The sequence below is a fragment of the Lepisosteus oculatus genome, unplaced genomic scaffold (genome assembly GCF_040954835.1).
Source record: "Lepisosteus oculatus isolate fLepOcu1 unplaced genomic scaffold, fLepOcu1.hap2 HAP2_SCAFFOLD_39, whole genome shotgun sequence".
Lineage (NCBI taxonomy): Eukaryota > Metazoa > Chordata > Actinopteri > Semionotiformes > Lepisosteidae > Lepisosteus > Lepisosteus oculatus.
Genome location: NW_027167923.1, coordinates 662,794 through 681,230, shown reverse-complemented (window position 1 = coordinate 681,230; position 18,437 = coordinate 662,794). Strand labels below are relative to the sequence as shown.

At 48.4% G+C, this 18,437-nt stretch overlaps 3 non-coding genes across 3 annotated transcripts; all 3 read right to left on the bottom strand.

The window, feature by feature from the left end:
• Positions 1 to 3,698: 3,698 nt before the first annotated feature.
• trnal-cag (transfer RNA leucine (anticodon CAG)) lies at positions 3,699 to 3,781 on the bottom strand. Its single transcript has one exon. It is a non-coding gene; the product is annotated as a tRNA-Leu (tRNA).
• An 8,147-nt stretch (positions 3,782 to 11,928) lies between these two features.
• Positions 11,929 to 12,011, bottom strand: trnal-cag (transfer RNA leucine (anticodon CAG)). The gene has a single exon. It is a non-coding gene; the product is annotated as a tRNA-Leu (tRNA).
• Positions 12,012 to 16,043: 4,032 nt separating this feature from the next.
• trnal-cag (transfer RNA leucine (anticodon CAG)) lies at positions 16,044 to 16,126 on the bottom strand. The gene has a single exon. It is a non-coding gene; the product is annotated as a tRNA-Leu (tRNA).
• Positions 16,127 to 18,437: the final 2,311 nt, after the last annotated feature.

Below are 18,437 nucleotides of genomic sequence, written 5' to 3'. Positions count from 1 at the left end.
GAAACCATCCTCTGCTACGTGTGTCCTATGCATGATTCATAATCATGCCATTGGGTTAGCAAAGTGCCTTCAAATAGTCTGCATCTCCCTTTCTTTAAGTTCTGTCCTGAGTTTCTCTCTCGTGTGTGTTTGTGCAAGCTTGACACTTGCGGGACTCTTTAATCTTCACCAATACGGAGATGACCAAATGTGTCTTCGGTTGTTCTGAGGTCTTTGATAGTTTCTTCGAATGCTTCAACTGAACCTCGAAATCGAAGCAGTTATGTTTATATTGATTTCTCGCGTTAATCATTACGAACCAGGAACAGCCAGCACACTCGGTCGCATTAGTAATTATGTCACGTCTCTACTTAGCAGAGCATTCAAAGGCCCACTGGAAGTAGTAAAGCACTAAAACACTGCAAAACTGAACTCGGGAAAATCATACTGGGAGCTCTGAGCGATGTCTGCATCCAAGCCATCCAATACGGACTCTGAAACCTTGGAATATCAACACTATGATGCGCTACCTTTTACCTGGAGCAAAACGATGGAATTAGAAGAATGCTTACCGCAGGATACAACTGTGCCGCTGTTATTTGGAGCACGGTTTTCACTTGCATGAAAACTACAGCAGAACGTTGAAGGATGATCACTGAGAAGTCCACAATGCTGAGGAGATTGTAGGTCGTACATTTCAATGATTACTGACATTTGCGCTGCTGGAGGTACAGTAATCAACAAAGAACAGGGTGTGCTACTCTCGAATCCGGTCAGCACATGATGAAAAGCCAGGAAGTATACCTTGTCAAATTGCCGTCAACAGGGACAAGTTAACCACCTGCGCCACCGGCGCCCGGCTAGCTCAGTCGGTAGAGCATGAGACTCTTAATCTCAGGGTCGTGGGTTCGAGCCCCACGTTGGGCGGTGCCCGTCTCCTTATTAACAAAGTTTCCCGCTCATCCTTGAACCTCTTACACCTCGATGGTACCGAGCACTGCGTTTTAATGCACAGGTGTGATCAAACTGAGATGAAAAGGGCGTATCTAGCTCCTTGCCCGAGAGATAAATCAAAGGTTCCGCAGATAATCCCTTGGCTCCGGTCACCCGGACGCAGATAGGAGCTGCAGCCATCATAACTTGTATGAAAACTAAGAAGAGCTCCTGTCTATTTACAGTTTCATTTACTCTAGCGTTTCCTTAAACATTGCGTGTACGAAGGCTAAGAAATTGGAGAGCTATTCTAATACAATAACTATTAGGAATCTTTTCGCCATAACAGTTTCACTGTGATTTTGCAGGTAACACGTACGTTGGGAAAACATTTTGAACGCGATCAATAACCGCACTGGAAAAATGTGGGAAAGAAAGGGCGAAAAGCGACTCTTCAACATGTGGAAATATCTTCCTGAGCGGAGCCCTCTTCTCGAAGCTCAACACTCTGCAAGAGTCACTTCTCCCAACTTGCGCCCGCAGGTTTCCGTAGTGTGCCTGCAAAGAGCCATCCGCTTGAGACAGGCGCACCTCCCGATTTCATTGAACTAAGCTAGATGCACAATTTCTAATGCAGCCTTCATCACAATAGACAGTTCATTTCTCGAAAGCTTGTCATGTAAAAAAAGGAAACAAAGAACGAAAACGTATAGCTGACAATCTTCTGAAGCTGCAGATTCAGCTTTGGGGAAATGGACATTTTATGTATGCAGATGCTTTTCAAGCGCTGGTTTTAGAACGACGCTGTGCTTCCAGCATCCTTTTCAGCCTTCTAAACTGGCTACCGAGGTGGCGATCACTTTGTAAAGCGGTTGAGAGGCCGGAGCTGCTCAAACCGCTCTTGCCGTTTCCCATCAATCAAAAGCACTATGTTGTTTCTTTGTATGGAAAGCTTTTCAAGTCTGGCATCGACACGCACCTTTCCTGAAACGTCCAAAGGGTGAATGCTTCGCAAAGAAATCCAGTCTACCTTCAGGGGGCATGATGTTGAAATCGGAATGAGCCCTGGGTGGGCTTGAAGCAGCAGCTGTTCAGTTAACAGCTGCACAGAAACGCACCCCGCTTGCTTTGTATCATTCGCAAGTTTGTGGTTAAAGAGTAAAAAAGGCTGGAATTCTTCTGCCAGCCGGCAGGATTTCTTCTGCACTCACCCAGAAAAGCCAAGAATTGTATTTCATCTTTCGCAAGCTGTATTTTCCAGGAGGAGAATGAATACTTGCATTAAACTGAATCAAGCCGACAGAGACGCACAGCCGTTGTTTTTCTCCATGGGAAGTTTTTCGTTAAGGAAAAACACCGTTGTCATTTTCTTGCCAGCCGGCGGTATTTCTTGTGCAGCGATGAGCCCGATTTGTATTTCGTATTTCGCAAGTTGTGTGAATTTCTTGAAGTTGAAAGTGAATTCGCTCCAGAAAAGAAATGTCCAGTCGCATGAAAGCCGTGGCTGTTTGTTAAACCGCAGGACAGGACAGCTTGCGTTCTGTTTCTCATGGCGTTCGCAAAGGCGATTCCTGCCTTTAAAACTGCTGTGTCTGCGACTGAAAGTGGCGTGTGTCGCAGCTTCTAAAGTCTTGTTGACGCTCCTCGATGTTGCTTTCTCTCTGCCTAAGGAAGTTCGATTGTCGCGTCGGAACGGGGAGACCTAATCCTTCCAGCTTTAAGCCACCCTTCAGTCTTCTGAAGGGTGTCCGAGTGCTAGCATGTGATTTGGCTTTTTTGGGGGGGAAACGGAGAGCGACATTGAAAAAGGTTACCGCCGCCGCCTCGCCCTCCGTGTTAAATGATCGCAAGCCGGCGGCGGCGGCGCTCCCTGTAGTCGTGGCCGAGCGGTTAAGGCGAAGGGCTAGAAAGCCATTGGGGACTCCCCGCGTCGGCTCGAATCCTGCCGACTACGGCGCCCTTCTCCTGTCGCTTCGGCCTGCCCAGAAAAAGGCGGAGTGCCGTTTCTCTCTTCCTGCTTCTTGTACAAACGCTTAATCGCTTGGACCTGCTGCCTTGGAAGTAATGTCTTTAACATCCACCAGTGACATTTCACAGCTGGAAGCACACAGCCACGCTTTTGGCATTGGCATGTCTTGCGCCCTACTTCCAGCCTTTGAAGACCTAATTATTCAAACTGAAAGAACCGGCTGAATGAGTGTTTGCAGTGCACCAGGAGGAGCAGGGACCATAGCATTGGAGGGGTGAGGATGGCGGAGATGGAAACGTTTTCATGCGCTCCTCTGGGAGGAATGAAAAGAAAAGACGAAACCGGAAACAGTAGTAGCCGCAAGAGGAAGTGTCTTCAAGCGCCAAGCAAGCGCTCCTCGTTAGTATAGTGGTGCGTATCCCCACCTGTCACGTGGGAGACCAGGGATGGATTGCTTGACGGCGAGCCAGGTTGCTTTTCTCCCATCAGATTCCAACCGCTAATGCTAACGCAGTGTGTGGGAGCTTACATGCTTTTCCTTTCCCGTCTTTTTCGGACGACTATTCCAAAGGGGTAACCTGAAGGAATAGGGGCCTGAAGACACGAGGCATTCTTAAACCAGCACTGGGCTGCACGGCCTTCTGTTGTGATCAGGTTATATTCGAGTCAAAAAGCCAGAGCATCCGCTTCCATCCTATGGAGCACGAGCTAAATCGGAAGAGGCAGGGGATACACCTACGCCTATCGGCGCACGTTCCCCGCGTCAGGCTGCTTCACCCATTTGCACCCGACTGGAGACGGCACTGAGCAAGCTTTTTGTCAGGAGTGGGATTCGAACCCACGCCTCCAGGGGAGACTGCGACCTGAACGCAGCGCCTTAGACCGCTCGGCCATCCTGACGCTGGCCCCTAATCCCGGGGCGGTCTGATGAGCCACCGCGATCCCACTACGCTCCTCGAGTATCGCACTGTTATTAATACTACATTGTGACTCCAGCATTAAAATGTTTGGAAAATGTGTCGGCTTTTATAATCCAGTGTAGAGCAGCATGTGATGATTTGTGCTACAACACCAAGCGCTCAAAGTGACGTCTGCGTTTGTCGTTGAAACTTTCAACTCTTTCATCACTTATGTAGGAAATAAAAAGAGCAGTTGTGCGCCACGCACAGAGCGGCCGTCAGCAGAGTGGCGCAGCGGAAGCGTGCTGGGCCCATAACCCAGAGGTCGATGGATCGAAACCATCCTCTGCTACGTGTGTCCTATGCATGATTCATAATCATGCCATTGGGTTAGCAAAGTGCCTTCAAATAGTCTGCATCTCCCTTTCTTTAAGTTCTGTCCTGAGTTTCTCTCTCGTGTGTGTTTGTGCAAGCTTGACACTTGCGGGACTCTTTAATCTTCACCAATACGGAGATGACCAAATGTGTCTTCGGTTGTTCTGAGGTCTTTGATAGTTTCTTCGAATGCTTCAACTGAACCTCGAAATCGAAGCAGTTATGTTTATATTGATTTCTCGCGTTAATCATTACGAACCAGGAACAGCCAGCACACTCGGTCGCATTAGTAATTATGTCACGTCTCTACTTAACAGAGCATTCAAAGGCCCACTGGAAGTAGTAAAGCACTAAAACACTGCAAAACTGAACTCGGGAAAATCATACTGGGAGCTCTGAGCGATGTCTGCATCCAAGCCATCCAATACGGACTCTGAAACCTTGGAATATCAACACTATGATGCGCTACCTTTTACCTGGAGCAAAACGATGGAATTAGAAGAATGCTTACCGCAGGATACAACTGTGCCGCTGTTATTTGGAGCACGGTTTTCACTTGCATGAAAACTACAGCAGAACGTTGAAGGATGATCACTGAGAAGTCCACAATGCTGAGGAGATTGTAGGTCGTACATTTCAATGATTACTGACATTTGCGCTGCTGGAGGTACAGTAATCAACAAAGAACAGGGTGTGCTACTCTCGAATCCGGTCAGCACATGATGAAAAGCCAGGAAGTATACCTTGTCAAATTGCCGTCAACAGGGACAAGTTAACCACCTGCGCCACCGGCGCCCGGCTAGCTCAGTCGGTAGAGCATGAGACTCTTAATCTCAGGGTCGTGGGTTCGAGCCCCACGTTGGGCGGTGCCCGTCTCCTTATTAACAAAGTTTCCCGCTCATCCTTGAACCTCTTACACCTCGATGGTACCGAGCACTGCGTTTTAATGCACAGGTGTGATCAAACTGAGATGAAAAGGGCGTATCTAGCTCCTTGCCCGAGAGATAAATCAAAGGTTCCGCAGATAATCCCTTGGCTCCGGTCACCCGGACGCAGATAGGAGCTGCAGCCATCATAACTTGTATGAAAACTAAGAAGAGCTCCTGTCTATTTACAGTTTCATTTACTCTAGCGTTTCCTTAAACATTGCGTGTACGAAGGCTAAGAAATTGGAGAGCTATTCTAATACAATAACTATTAGGAATCTTTTCGCCATAACAGTTTCACTGTGATTTTGCAGGTAACACGTACGTTGGGAAAACATTTTGAACGCGATCAATAACCGCACTGGAAAAATGTGGGAAAGAAAGGGCGAAAAGCGACTCTTCAACATGTGGAAATATCTTCCTGAGCGGAGCCCTCTTCTCGAAGCTCAACACTCTGCAAGAGTCACTTCTCCCAACTTGCGCCCGCAGGTTTCCGTAGTGTGCCTGCAAAGAGCCATCCGCTTGAGACAGGCGCACCTCCCGATTTCATTGAACTAAGCTAGATGCACAATTTCTAATGCAGCCTTCATCACAATAGACAGTTCATTTCTCGAAAGCTTGTCATGTAAAAAAAGGAAACAAAGAACGAAAACGTATAGCTGACAATCTTCTGAAGCTGCAGATTCAGCTTTGGGGAAATGGACATTTTATGTATGCAGATGCTTTTCAAGCGCTGGTTTTAGAACGTCGCTGTGCTTCCAGCATCCTTTTCAGCCTTCTAAACTGGCTACCGAGGTGGCGATCACTTTGTAAAGCGGTTGAGAGGCCGGAGCTGCTCAAACCGCTCTTGCCGTTTCCCATCAATCAAAAGCACTATGTTGTTTCTTTGTATGGAAAGCTTTTCAAGTCTGGCATCGACACGCACCTTTCCTGAAACGTCCAAAGGGTGAATGCTTCGCAAAGAAATCCAGTCTACCTTCAGGGGGCATGATGTTGAAATCGGAATGAGCCCTGGGTGGGCTTGAAGCAGCAGCTGTTCAGTTAACAGCTGCACAGAAACGCACCCCGCTTGCTTTGTATCATTCGCAAGTTTCTGGTTAAAGAGTAAAAAAGGCTGGAATTCTTCTGCCAGCCGGCAGGATTTCTTCTGCACTCACCCAGAAAAGCCAAGAATTGTATTTCATCTTTCGCAAGCTGTATTTTCCAGGAGGAGAATGAATACTTGCATTAAACTGAATCAAGCCGACAGAGACGCACAGCCGTTGTTTTTCTCCATGGGAAGTTTTTCGTTAAGGAAAAACACCGTTGTCATTTTCTTGCCAGCCGGCGGTATTTCTTGTGCAGCGATGAGCCCGATTTGTATTTCGTATTTCGCAAGTTGTGTGAATTTCTTGAAGTTGAAAGTGAATTCGCTCCAGAAAAGAAATGTCCAGTCGCATGAAAGCCGTGGCTGTTTGTTAAACCGCAGGACAGGACAGCTTGCGTTCTGTTTCTCATGGCGTTCGCAAAGGCGATTCCTGCCTTTAAAACTGCTGTGTCTGCGACTGAAAGTGGCGTGTGTCGCAGCTTCTAAAGTCTTGTTGACGCTCCTCGATGTTGCTTTCTCTCTGCCTAAGGAAGTTCGATTGTCGCGTCGGAACGGGGAGACCTAATCCTTCCAGCTTTAAGCCACCCTTCAGTCTTCTGAAGGGTGTCCGAGTGCTAGCATGTGATTTGGCTTTTTTGGGGGGGAAACGGAGAGCGACATTGAAAAAGGTTACCGCCGCCGCCTCGCCCTCCGTGTTAAATGATCGCAAGCCGGCGGCGGCGGCGCTCCCTGTAGTCGTGGCCGAGCGGTTAAGGCGAAGGGCTAGAAAGCCATTGGGGACTCCCCGCGTCGGCTCGAATCCTGCCGACTACGGCGCCCTTCTCCTGTCGCTTCGGCCTGCCCAGAAAAAGGCGGAGTGCCGTTTCTCTCTTCCTGCTTCTTGTACAAACGCTAAATCGCTTGGACCTGCTGCCTTGGAAGTAATGTCTTCAACATCCACCAGTGACATTTCACAGCTGGAAGCACACTGCCACGCTTTTGGCATTGGCATGTCTTGCGCCCTACTTCCAGCCTTTGAAGACCTAATTATTCAAACTGAAAGAACCGGCTGAATGAGTGTTTGCAGTGCACCAGGAGGAGCAGGGACCATAGCATTGGAGGGGTGAGGATGGCGCAGATGGAAACGTTTTCATGCGCTCCTCTGGGAGGAATGAAAAGAAAAGACGAAACCGGAAACAGTAGTAGCCGCAAGAGGAAGTGTCTTCAAGCGCCAAGCAAGCGCTCCTCGTTAGTATAGTGGTGCGTATCCCCGCCTGTCACGTGGGAGACCAGGGATGGATTGCTTGACGGCGAGCCAGGTTGCTTTTCTCCCATCAGATTCCAACCGCTAATGCTAACGCAGTGTGTGGGAGCTTACATGCTTTTCCTTTCCCGTCTTTTTCGGACGACTATTCCAAAGGGGTAACCTGAAGGAATAGGGGCCTGAAGACACGAGGCATTCTTAAACCAGCACTGGGCTGCACGGCCTTCTGTTGTGATCAGGTTATATTCGAGTGAAAAAGCCAGAGCATCCGCTTCCATCCTATGGAGCACGAGCTAAATCGGAAGAGGCAGGGGATACACCTACGCCTATCGGCGCACGTTCCCCGCGTCAGGCTGCTTCACCCATTTGCACCCGACTGGAGACGGCACTGAGCAAGCTTTTTGTCAGGAGTGAGATTCGAACCAACGCCTCCAGGGGAGACTGCGACCTGAACGCAGCGCCTTAGACCGCTCGGCCATCCTGACGCTGGCCCCTAATCCCGGGGCGGTCTGATGAGCCACCGCGATCCCACTACGCTCCTCGAGTATCGCACTGTTATTAATACTACATTGTGACTCCAGCATTAAAATGTTTGGAAAATGTGTCGGCTTTTATAATCCAGTGTAGAGCAGCATGTGATGATTTGTGCTACAACACCAAGCGCTCAAAGTGACGTCTGCGTTTGTCGTTGAAACTTTCAACTCTTTCATCACTTATGTAGGAAATAAAAAGAGCAGTTGTGCGCCACGCGCAGAGCGGCCGTCAGCAGAGTGGCGCAGCGGAAGCGTGCTGGGCCCATAACCCAGAGGTCGATGGATCAAAACCATCCTCTGCTACGTGTGTCCTATGCATGATTCATAATCATGCCATTGGGTTAGCAAAGTGCCTTCAAATAGTCTGCATCTCCCTTTCTTTAAGTTCTGTCCTGAGTTTCTCTCTCGTGTGTGTTTGTGCAAGCTTGACACTTGCGGGACTCTTTAATCTTCACCAATACGGAGATGACCAAATGTGTCTTCGGTTGTTCTGAGGTCTTTGATAGTTTCTTCGAATGCTTCAACTGAACCTCGAAATCGAAGCAGTTATGTTTATATTGATTTCTCGCGTTAATCATTACGAACCAGGAACAGCCAGCACACTCGGTCGCATTAGTAATTATGTCACGTCTCTACTTAGCAGAGCATTCAAAGGCCCACTGGAAGTAGTAAAGCACTAAAACACTGCAAAACTGAACTCGGGAAAATCATACTGGGAGCTCTGAGCGATGTCTGCATCCAAGCCATCCAATACGGACTCTGAAACCTTGGAATATCAACACTATGATGCGCTACCTTTTACCTGGAGCAAAACGATGGAATTAGAAGAATGCTTACCGCAGGATACAACTGTGCCGCTGTTATTTGGAGCACGGTTTTCACTTGCATGAAAACTACAGCAGAACGTAGAAGGATGATCACTGAGAAGTCCACAATGCTGAGGAGATTGTAGGTCGTACATTTCAATGATTACTGACATTTGCGCTGCTGGAGGTACAGTAATCAACAAAGAACAGGGTGTGCTACTCTCGAATCCGGTCAGCACATGATGAAAAGCCAGGAAGTATACCTTGTCAAATTGCCGTCAACAGGGACAAGTTAACCACCTGCGCCACCGGCGCCCGGCTAGCTCGGTCGGTAGAGCATGAGACTCTTAATCTCAGGGTCGTGGGTTCGAGCCCCACGTTGGGCGGTGCCCGTCTCCTTATTAACAAAGTTTCCCGCTCATCCTTGAACCTCTTACACCTCGATGGTACCGAGCACTGCGTTTTAATGCACAGGTGTGATCAAACTGAGATGAAAAGGGCGTATCTAGCTCCTTGCCCGAGAGATAAATCAAAGGTTCCGCAGATAATCCCTTGGCTCCGGTCACCCGGACGCAGATAGGAGCTGCAGCCATCATAACTTGTATGAAAACTAAGAAGAGCTCCTGTCTATTTACAGTTTCATTTACTCTAGCGTTTCCTTAAACATTGCGTGTACGAAGGCTAAGAAATTGGAGAGCTATTCTAATACAATAACTATTAGGAATCTTTTCGCCATAACAGTTTCACTGTGATTTTGCAGGTAACACGTACGTTGGGAAAACATTTTGAACTCGATCAATAACCGCACTGGAAAAATGTGGGAAAGAAAGGGCGAAAAGCGACTCTTCAACATGTGGAAATATCTTCCTGAGCGGAGCCCTCTTCTCAAAGCTCAACACTCTGCAAGAGTCACTTCTCCCAACTTGTGCCCGCAGGTTTCCGTAGTGTGCCTGCAAAGAGCCATCCGCTTGAGACAGGCGCACCTCCCGATTTCATTGAACTAAGCTAGATGCACAATTTCTAATGCAGCCTTCATCACAATAGACAGTTCATTTCTCGAAAGCTTGTCATGTAAAAAAAGGAAACAAAGAACGAAAACGTATAGCTGACAATCTTCTGAAGCTGCAGATTCAGCTTTGGGGAAATGGACATTTTATGTATGCAGATGCTTTTCAAGCGCTGGTTTTAGAACGTCGCTGTGCTTCCAGCATCCTTTTCAGCCTTCTAAACTGGCTACCGAGGTGGCGATCACTTTGTAAAGCGGTTGAGAGGCCGGAGCTGCTCAAACCGCTCTTGCCGTTTCCCATCAATCAAAAGCACTATGTTGTTTCTTTGTATGGAAAGCTTTTCAAGTCTGGCATCGACACGCACCTTTCCTGAAACGTCCAAAAGGTGAATGCTTCGCAAAGAAATCCAGTCTACCTTCAGGGGGCATGATGTTGAAATCGGAATGAGCCCTGGGTGGGCTTGAAGCAGCAGCTGTTCAGTTAACAGCTGCACAGAAACGCACCCCGCTTGCTTTGTATCATTCGCAAGTTTCTGGTTAAAGAGTAAAAAAGGCTGGAATTCTTCTGCCAGCCGGCAGGATTTCTTCTGCACTCACCCAGAAAAGCCAAGAATTGTATTTCATCTTTCGCAAGCTGTATTTTCCAGGAGGAGAATGAATACTTGCATTAAACTGAATCAAGCCGACAGAGACGCACAGCCGTTGTTTTTCTCCATGGGAAGTTTTTCGTTAAGGAAAAACACCGTTGTCATTTTCTTGCCAGCCGGCGGTATTTCTTGTGCAGCGATGAGCCCGATTTGTATTTCGTATTTCGCAAGTTGTGTGAATTTCTTGAAGTTGAAAGTGAATTCGCTCCAGAAAAGAAATGTCCAGTCGCATGAAAGCCGTGGCTGTTTGTTAAACCGCAGGACAGGACAGCTTGCGTTCTGTTTCTCATGGCGTTCGCAAAGGCGATTCCTGCCTTTAAAACTGCTGTGTCTGCGACTGAAAGTGGCGTGTGTCGCAGCTTCTAAAGTCTTGTTGACGCTCCTTGATGTTGCTTTCTCTCTGCCTAAGGAAGTTCGATTGTCGCGTCGGAAGGAGGAGACCTAATCCTTCCAGCTTTAAGCCACCCTTCAGTCTTCTGAAGGGTGTCCGAGTGCTAGCATGTGATTTGGCTTTTTTGGGGGGGAAACGGAGAGCGACATTGAAAAAGGTTACCGCCGCCGCCTCGCCCTCCGTGTTAAATGATCGCAAGCCGGCGGCGGCGGCGCTCCCTGTAGTCGTGGCCGAGCGGTTAAGGCGAAGGGCTAGAAAGCCATTGGGGACTCCCCGCGTCGGCTCGAATCCTGCCGACTACGGCGCCCTTCTCCTGTCGCTTCGGCCTGCCCAGAAAAAGGCGGAGTGCCGTTTCTCTCTTCCTGCTTCTTGTACAAACGCTTAATCGCTTGGACCTGCTGCCTTGGAAGTAATGTCTTTAACATCCACCAGTGACATTTCACAGCTGGAAGCACACAGCCACGCTTTTGGCATTGGCATGTCTTGCGCCCTACTTCCAGCCTTTGAAGACCTAATTATTCAAACTGAAAGAACCGGCTGAATGAGTGTTTGCAGTGCACCAGGAGGAGCAGGGACCATAGCATTGGAGGGGTGAGGATGGCGGAGATGGAAACGTTTTCATGCGCTCCTCTGGGAGGAATGAAAAGAAAAGACGAAACCGGAAACAGTAGTAGCCGCAAGAGGAAGTGTCTTCAAGCGCCAAGCAAGCGCTCCTCGTTAGTATAGTGGTGCGTATCCCCACCTGTCACGTGGGAGACCAGGGATGGATTGCTTGACGGCGAGCCAGGTTGCTTTTCTCCCATCAGATTCCAACCGCTAATGCTAACGCAGTGTGTGGGAGCTTACATGCTTTTCCTTTCCCGTCTTTTTCGGACGACTATTCCAAAGGGGTAACCTGAAGGAATAGGGGCCTGAAGACACGAGGCATTCTTAAACCAGCACTGGGCTGCACGGCCTTCTGTTGTGATCAGGTTATATTCGAGTGAAAAAGCCAGAGCATCCGCTTCCATCCTATGGAGCACGAGCTAAATCGGAAGAGGCAGGGGATACACCTACGCCTATCGGCGCACGTTCCCTGCGTCAGGCTGCTTCACCCATTTGCACCCGACTGGAGACGGCACTGAGCAAGCTTTTTGTCAGGAGTGGGATTCGAACCCACGCCTCCAGGGGAGACTGCGACCTGAACGCAGCGCCTTAGACCGCTCGGCCATCCTGACGCTGGCCCCTAATTCCGGGGCGGTCTGATGAGCCACCGCGATCCCACTACGCTCCTCGAGTATCGCACTGTTATTAATACTACATTGTGACTCCAGCATTAAAATGTTTGGAAAATGTGTCGGCTTTTATAATCCAGTGTAGAGCAGCATGTGATGATTTGTGCTACAACACCAAGCGCTCAAAGTGACGTCTGCGTTTGTCGTTGAAACTTTCAACTCTTTCATCACTTATGTAGGAAATAAAAAGAGCAGTTGTGCGCCACGCGCAGAGCGGCCGTCAGCAGAGTGGCGCAGCGGAAGCGTGCTGGGCCCATAACCCAGAGGTCGATGGATCGAAACCATCCTCTGCTACGTGTGTCCTATGCATGATTCATAATCATGCCATTGGGTTAGCAAAGTGCCTTCAAATAGTCTGCATCTCCCTTTCTTTAAGTTCTGTCCTGAGTTTCTCTCTCGTGTGTGTTTGTGCAAGCTTGACACTTGCGGGACTCTTTAATCTTCACCAATACGGAGATGACCAAATGTGTCTTCGGTTGTTCTGAGGTCTTTGATAGTTTCTTCGAATGCTTCAACTGAACCTCGAAATCGAAGCAGTTATGTTTATATTGATTTCTCGCGTTAATCATTACGAACCAGGAACAGCCAGCACACTCGGTCGCATTAGTAATTATGTCACGTCTCTACTTAGCAGAGCATTCAAAGGCCCACTGGAAGTAGTAAAGCACTAAAACACTGCAAAACTGAACTCGGGAAAATCATACTGGGAGCTCTGAGCGATGTCTGCATCCAAGCCATCCAATACGGACTCTGAAACCTTGGAATATCAACACTATGATGCGCTACCTTTTACCTGGAGCAAAACGATGGAATTAGAAGAATGCTTACCGCAGGATACAACTGTGCCGCTGTTATTTGGAGCACGGTTTTCACTTGCATGAAAACTACAGCAGAACGTAGAAGGATGATCACTGAGAAGTCCACAATGCTGAGGAGATTGTAGGTCGTACATTTCAATGATTACTGACATTTGCGCTGCTGGAGGTACAGTAATCAACAAAGAACAGGGTGTGCTACTCTCGAATCCGGTCAGCACATGATGAAAAGCCAGGAAGTATACCTTGTCAAATTGCCGTCAACAGGGACAAGTTAACCACCTGCGCCACCGGCGCCCGGCTAGCTCAGTCGGTAGAGCATGAGACTCTTAATCTCAGGGTCGTGGGTTCGAGCCCCACGTTGGGCGGTGCCCGTCTCCTTATTAACAAAGTTTCCCGCTCATCCTTGAACCTCTTACACCTCGATGGTACCGAGCACTGCGTTTTAATGCACAGGTGTGATCAAACTGAGATGAAAAGGGCGTATCTAGCTCCTTGCCCGAGAGATAAATCAAAGGTTCCGCAGATAATCCCTTGGCTCCGGTCACCCGGACGCAGATAGGAGCTGCAGCCATCATAACTTGTATGAAAACTAAGAAGAGCTCCTGTCTATTTACAGTTTCATTTACTCTAGCGTTTCCTTAAACATTGCGTGTACGAAGGCTAAGAAATTGGAGAGCTATTCTAATACAATAACTATTAGGAATCTTTTCGCCATAACAGTTTCACTGTGATTTTGCAGGTAACACGTACGTTGGGAAAACATTTTGAACGCGATCAATAACCGCACTGGAAAAATGTGGGAAAGAAAGGGCGAAAAGCGACTCTTCAACATGTGGAAATATCTTCCTGAGCGGAGCCCTCTTCTCGAAGCTCAACACTCTGCAAGAGTCACTTCTCCCAACTTGCGCCCGCAGGTTTCCGTAGTGTGCCTGCAAAGAGCCATCCGCTTGAGACAGGCGCACCTCCCGATTTCATTGAACTAAGCTAGATGCACAATTTCTAATGCAGCCTTCATCACAATAGACAGTTCATTTCTCGAAAGCTTGTCATGTAAAAAAAGGAAACAAAGAACGAAAACGTATAGCTGACAATCTTCTGAAGCTGCAGATTCAGCTTTGGGGAAATGGACATTTTATGTATGCAGATGCTTTTCAAGCGCTGGTTTTAGAACGTCGCTGTGCTTCCAGCATCCTTTTCAGCCTTCTAAACTGGCTACCGAGGTGGCGATCACTTTGTAAAGCGGTTGAGAGGCCGGAGCTGCTCAAACCGCTCTTGCCGTTTCCCATCAATCAAAAGCACTATGTTGTTTCTTTGTATGGAAAGCTTTTCAAGTCTGGCATCGACACGCACCTTTCCTGAAACGTCCAAAGGGTGAATGCTTCGCAAAGAAATCCAGTCTACCTTCAGGGGGCATGATGTTGAAATCGGAATGAGCCCTGGGTGGGCTTGAAGCAGCAGCTGTTCAGTTAACAGCTGCACAGAAACGCACCCCGCTTGCTTTGTATCATTCGCAAGTTTCTGGTTAAAGAGTAAAAAAGGCTGGAATTCTTCTGCCAGCCGGCAGGATTTCTTCTGCACTCACCCAGAAAAGCCAAGAATTGTATTTCATCTTTCGCAAGCTGTATTTTCCAGGAGGAGAATGAATACTTGCATTAAACTGAATCAAGCCGACAGAGACGCACAGCCGTTGTTTTTCTCCATGGGAAGTTTTTCGTTAAGGAAAAACACCGTTGTCATTTTCTTGCCAGCCGGCGGTATTTCTTGTGCAGCGATGAGCCCGATTTGTATTTCGTATTTCGCAAGTTGTGTGAATTTCTTGAAGTTGAAAGTGAATTCGCTCCAGAAAAGAAATGTCCAGTCGCATGAAAGCCGTGGCTGTTTGTTAAACCGCAGGACAGGACAGCTTGCGTTCTGTTTCTCATGGCGTTCGCAAAGGCGATTCCTGCCTTTAAAACTGCTGTGTCTGCGACTGAAAGTGGCGTGTGTCGCAGCTTCTAAAGTCTTGTTGACGCTCCTCGATGTTGCTTTCTCTCTGCCTAAGGAAGTTCGATTGTCGCGTCGGAACGGGGAGACCTAATCCTTCCAGCTTTAAGCCACCCTTCAGTCTTCTGAAGGGTGTCCGAGTGCTAGCATGTGATTTGGCTTTTTTGGGGGGGAAACGGAGAGCGACATTGAAAAAGGTTACCGCCGCCGCCTCGCCCTCCGTGTTAAATGATCGCAAGCCGGCGGCGGCGGCGCTCCCTGTAGTCGTGGCCGAGCGGTTAAGGCGAAGGGCTAGAAAGCCATTGGGGACTCCCCGCGTCGGCTCGAATCCTGCCGACTACGGCGCCCTTCTCCTGTCGCTTCGGCCTGCCCAGAAAAAGGCGGAGTGCCGTTTCTCTCTTCCTGCTTCTTGTACAAACGCTTAATCGCTTGGACCTGCTGCCTTGGAAGTAATGTCTTTAACATCCACCAGTGACATTTCACAGCTGGAAGCACACAGCCACGCTTTTGGCATTGGCATGTCTTGCGCCCTACTTCCAGCCTTTGAAGACCTAATTATTCAAACTGAAAGAACCGGCTGAATGAGTGTTTGCAGTGCACCAGGAGGAGCAGGGACCATAGCATTGGAGGGGTGAGGATGGCGGAGATGGAAACGTTTTCATGCGCTCCTCTGGGAGGAATGAAAAGAAAAGACGAAACCGGAAACAGTAGTAGCCGCAAGAGGAAGTGTCTTCAAGCGCCAAGCAAGCGCTCCTCGTTAGTATAGTGGTGCGTATCCCCGCCTGTCACGTGGGAGACCAGGGATGGATTGCTTGACGGCGAGCCAGGTTGCTTTTCTCCCATCAGATTCCAACCGCTAATGCTAACGCAGTGTGTGGGAGCTTACATGCTTTTCCTTTCCCGTCTTTTTCGGACGACTATTCCAAAGGGGTAACCTGAAGGAATAGGGGCCTGAAGACACGAGGCATTCTTAAACCAGCACTGGGCTGCACGGCCTTCTGTTGTGATCAGGTTATATTCGAGTCAAAAAGCCAGAGCATCCGCTTCCATCCTATGGAGCACGAGCTAAATCGGAAGAGGCAGGGGATACACCTACGCCTATCGGCGCACGTTCCCCGCGGCAGGCTGCTTCACCCATTTGCACCCGACTGGAGACGGCACTGAGCAAGCTTTTTGTCAGGAGTGGGATTCGAACCCACGCCTCCAGGGGAGACTGCGACCTGAACGCAGCGCCTTAGACCGCTCGGCCATCCTGACGCTGGCCCGTAATCCCGGGGCGGTCTGATGAGCCACCGCGATCCCACTACGCTCCTCGAGTATCGCACTGTTATTAATACTACATTGTGACTCCAGCATTAAAATGTTTGGAAAATGTGTCGGCTTTTATAATCCAGTGTAGAGCAGCATGTGATGATTTGTGCTACAACACCAAGCGCTCAAAGTGACGTCTGCGTTTGTCGTTGAAACTTTCAACTCTTTCATCACTTATGTAGGAAATAAAAAGAGCAGTTGTGCGCCACGCGCAGAGCGGCCGTCAGCAGAGTGGCGCAGCGGAAGCGTGCTGGGCCCATAACCCAGAGGTCGATGGATCAAAACCATCCTCTGCTACGTGTGTCCTATGCATGATTCATAATCATGCCATTGGGTTAGCAAAGTGCCTTCAAATAGTCTGCATCTCCCTTTCTTTAAGTTCTGTCCTGAGTTTCTCTCTCGTGTGTGTTTGTGCAAGCTTGACACTTGCGGGACTCTTTAATCTTCACCAATACGGAGATGACCAAATGTGTCTTCGGTTGTTCTGAGGTCTTTGATAGTTTCTTCGAATGCTTCAACTGAACCTCGAAATCGAAGCAGTTATGTTTATATTGATTTCTCGCGTTAATCATTACGAACCAGGAACAGCCAGCACACTCGGTCGCATTAGTAATTATGTCACGTCTCTACTTAGCAGAGCATTCAAAGGCCCACTGGAAGTAGTAAAGCACTAAAACACTGCAAAACTGAACTCGGGAAAATCATACTGGGAGCTCTGAGCGATGTCTGCATCCAAGCCATCCAATACGGACTCTGAAACCTTGGAATATCAACACTATGATGCGCTACCTTTTACCTGGAGCAAAACGATGGAATTAGAAGAATGCTTACCGCAGGATACAACTGTGCCGCTGTTATTTGGAGCACGGTTTTCACTTGCATGAAAACTACAGCAGAACGTTGAAGGATGATCACTGAGAAGTCCACAATGCTGAGGAGATTGTAGGTCGTACATTTCAATGATTACTGACATTTGCGCTGCTGGAGGTACAGTAATCAACAAAGAACAGGGTGTGCTACTCTCGAATCCGGTCAGCACATGATGAAAAGCCAGGAAGTATACCTTGTCAAATTGCCGTCAACAGGGACAAGTTAACCACCTGCGCCACCGGCGCCCGGCTAGCTCAGTCGGTAGAGCATGAGACTCTTAATCTCAGGGTCGTGGGTTCGAGCCCCACGTTGGGCGGTGCCCGTCTCCTTATTAACAAAGTTTCCCGCTCATCCTTGAACCTCTTACACCTCGATGGTACCGAGCACTGCGTTTTAATGCACAGGTGTGATCAAACTGAGATGAAAAGGGCGTATCTAGCTCCTTGCCCGAGAGATAAATCAAAGGTTCCGCAGATAATCCCTTGGCTCCGGTCACCCGGACGCAGATAGGAGCTGCAGCCATCATAACTTGTATGAAAACTAAGAAGAGCTCCTGTCTATTTACAGTTTCATTTACTCTAGCGTTTCCTTAAACATTGCGTGTACGAAGGCTAAGAAATTGGAGAGCTATTCTAATACAATAACTATTAGGAATCTTTTCGCCATAACAGTTTCACTGTGATTTTGCAGGTAACACGTACGTTGGGAAAACATTTTGAACGCGATCAATAACCGCACTGGAAAAATGTGGGAAAGAAAGGGCGAAAAGCGACTCTTCAACATGTGGAAATATCTTCCTGAGCGGAGCCCTCTTCTCGAAGCTCAACACTCTGCAAGAGTCACTTCTCCCAACTTGCGCCCGCAGGTTTCCGTAGTGTGCCTGCAAAGAGCCATCCGCTTGAGACAGGCGCACCTCCCGATTTCATTGAACTAAGCTAGATGCACAATTTCTAATGCAGCCTTCATCACAATAGACAGTTCATTTCTCGAAAGCTTGTCATGTAAAAAAAGGAAACAAAGAACGAAAACGTATAGCTGACAATCTTCTGAAGCTGCAGATTCAGCTTTGGGGAAATGGACATTTTATGTATGCAGATGCTTTTCAAGCGCTGGTTTTAGAACGTCGCTGTGCTTCCAGCATCCTTTTCAGCCTTCTAAACTGGCTACCGAGGTGGCGATCACTTTGTAAAGCGGTTGAGAGGCCGGAGCTGCTCAAACCGCTCTTGCCGTTTCCCATCAATCAAAAGCACTATGTTGTTTCTTTGTATGGAAAGCTTTTCAAGTCTGGCATCGACACGCACCTTTCCTGAAACGTCCAAAGGGTGAATGCTTCGCAAAGAAATCCAGTCTACCTTCAGGGGGCATGATGTTGAAATCGGAATGAGCC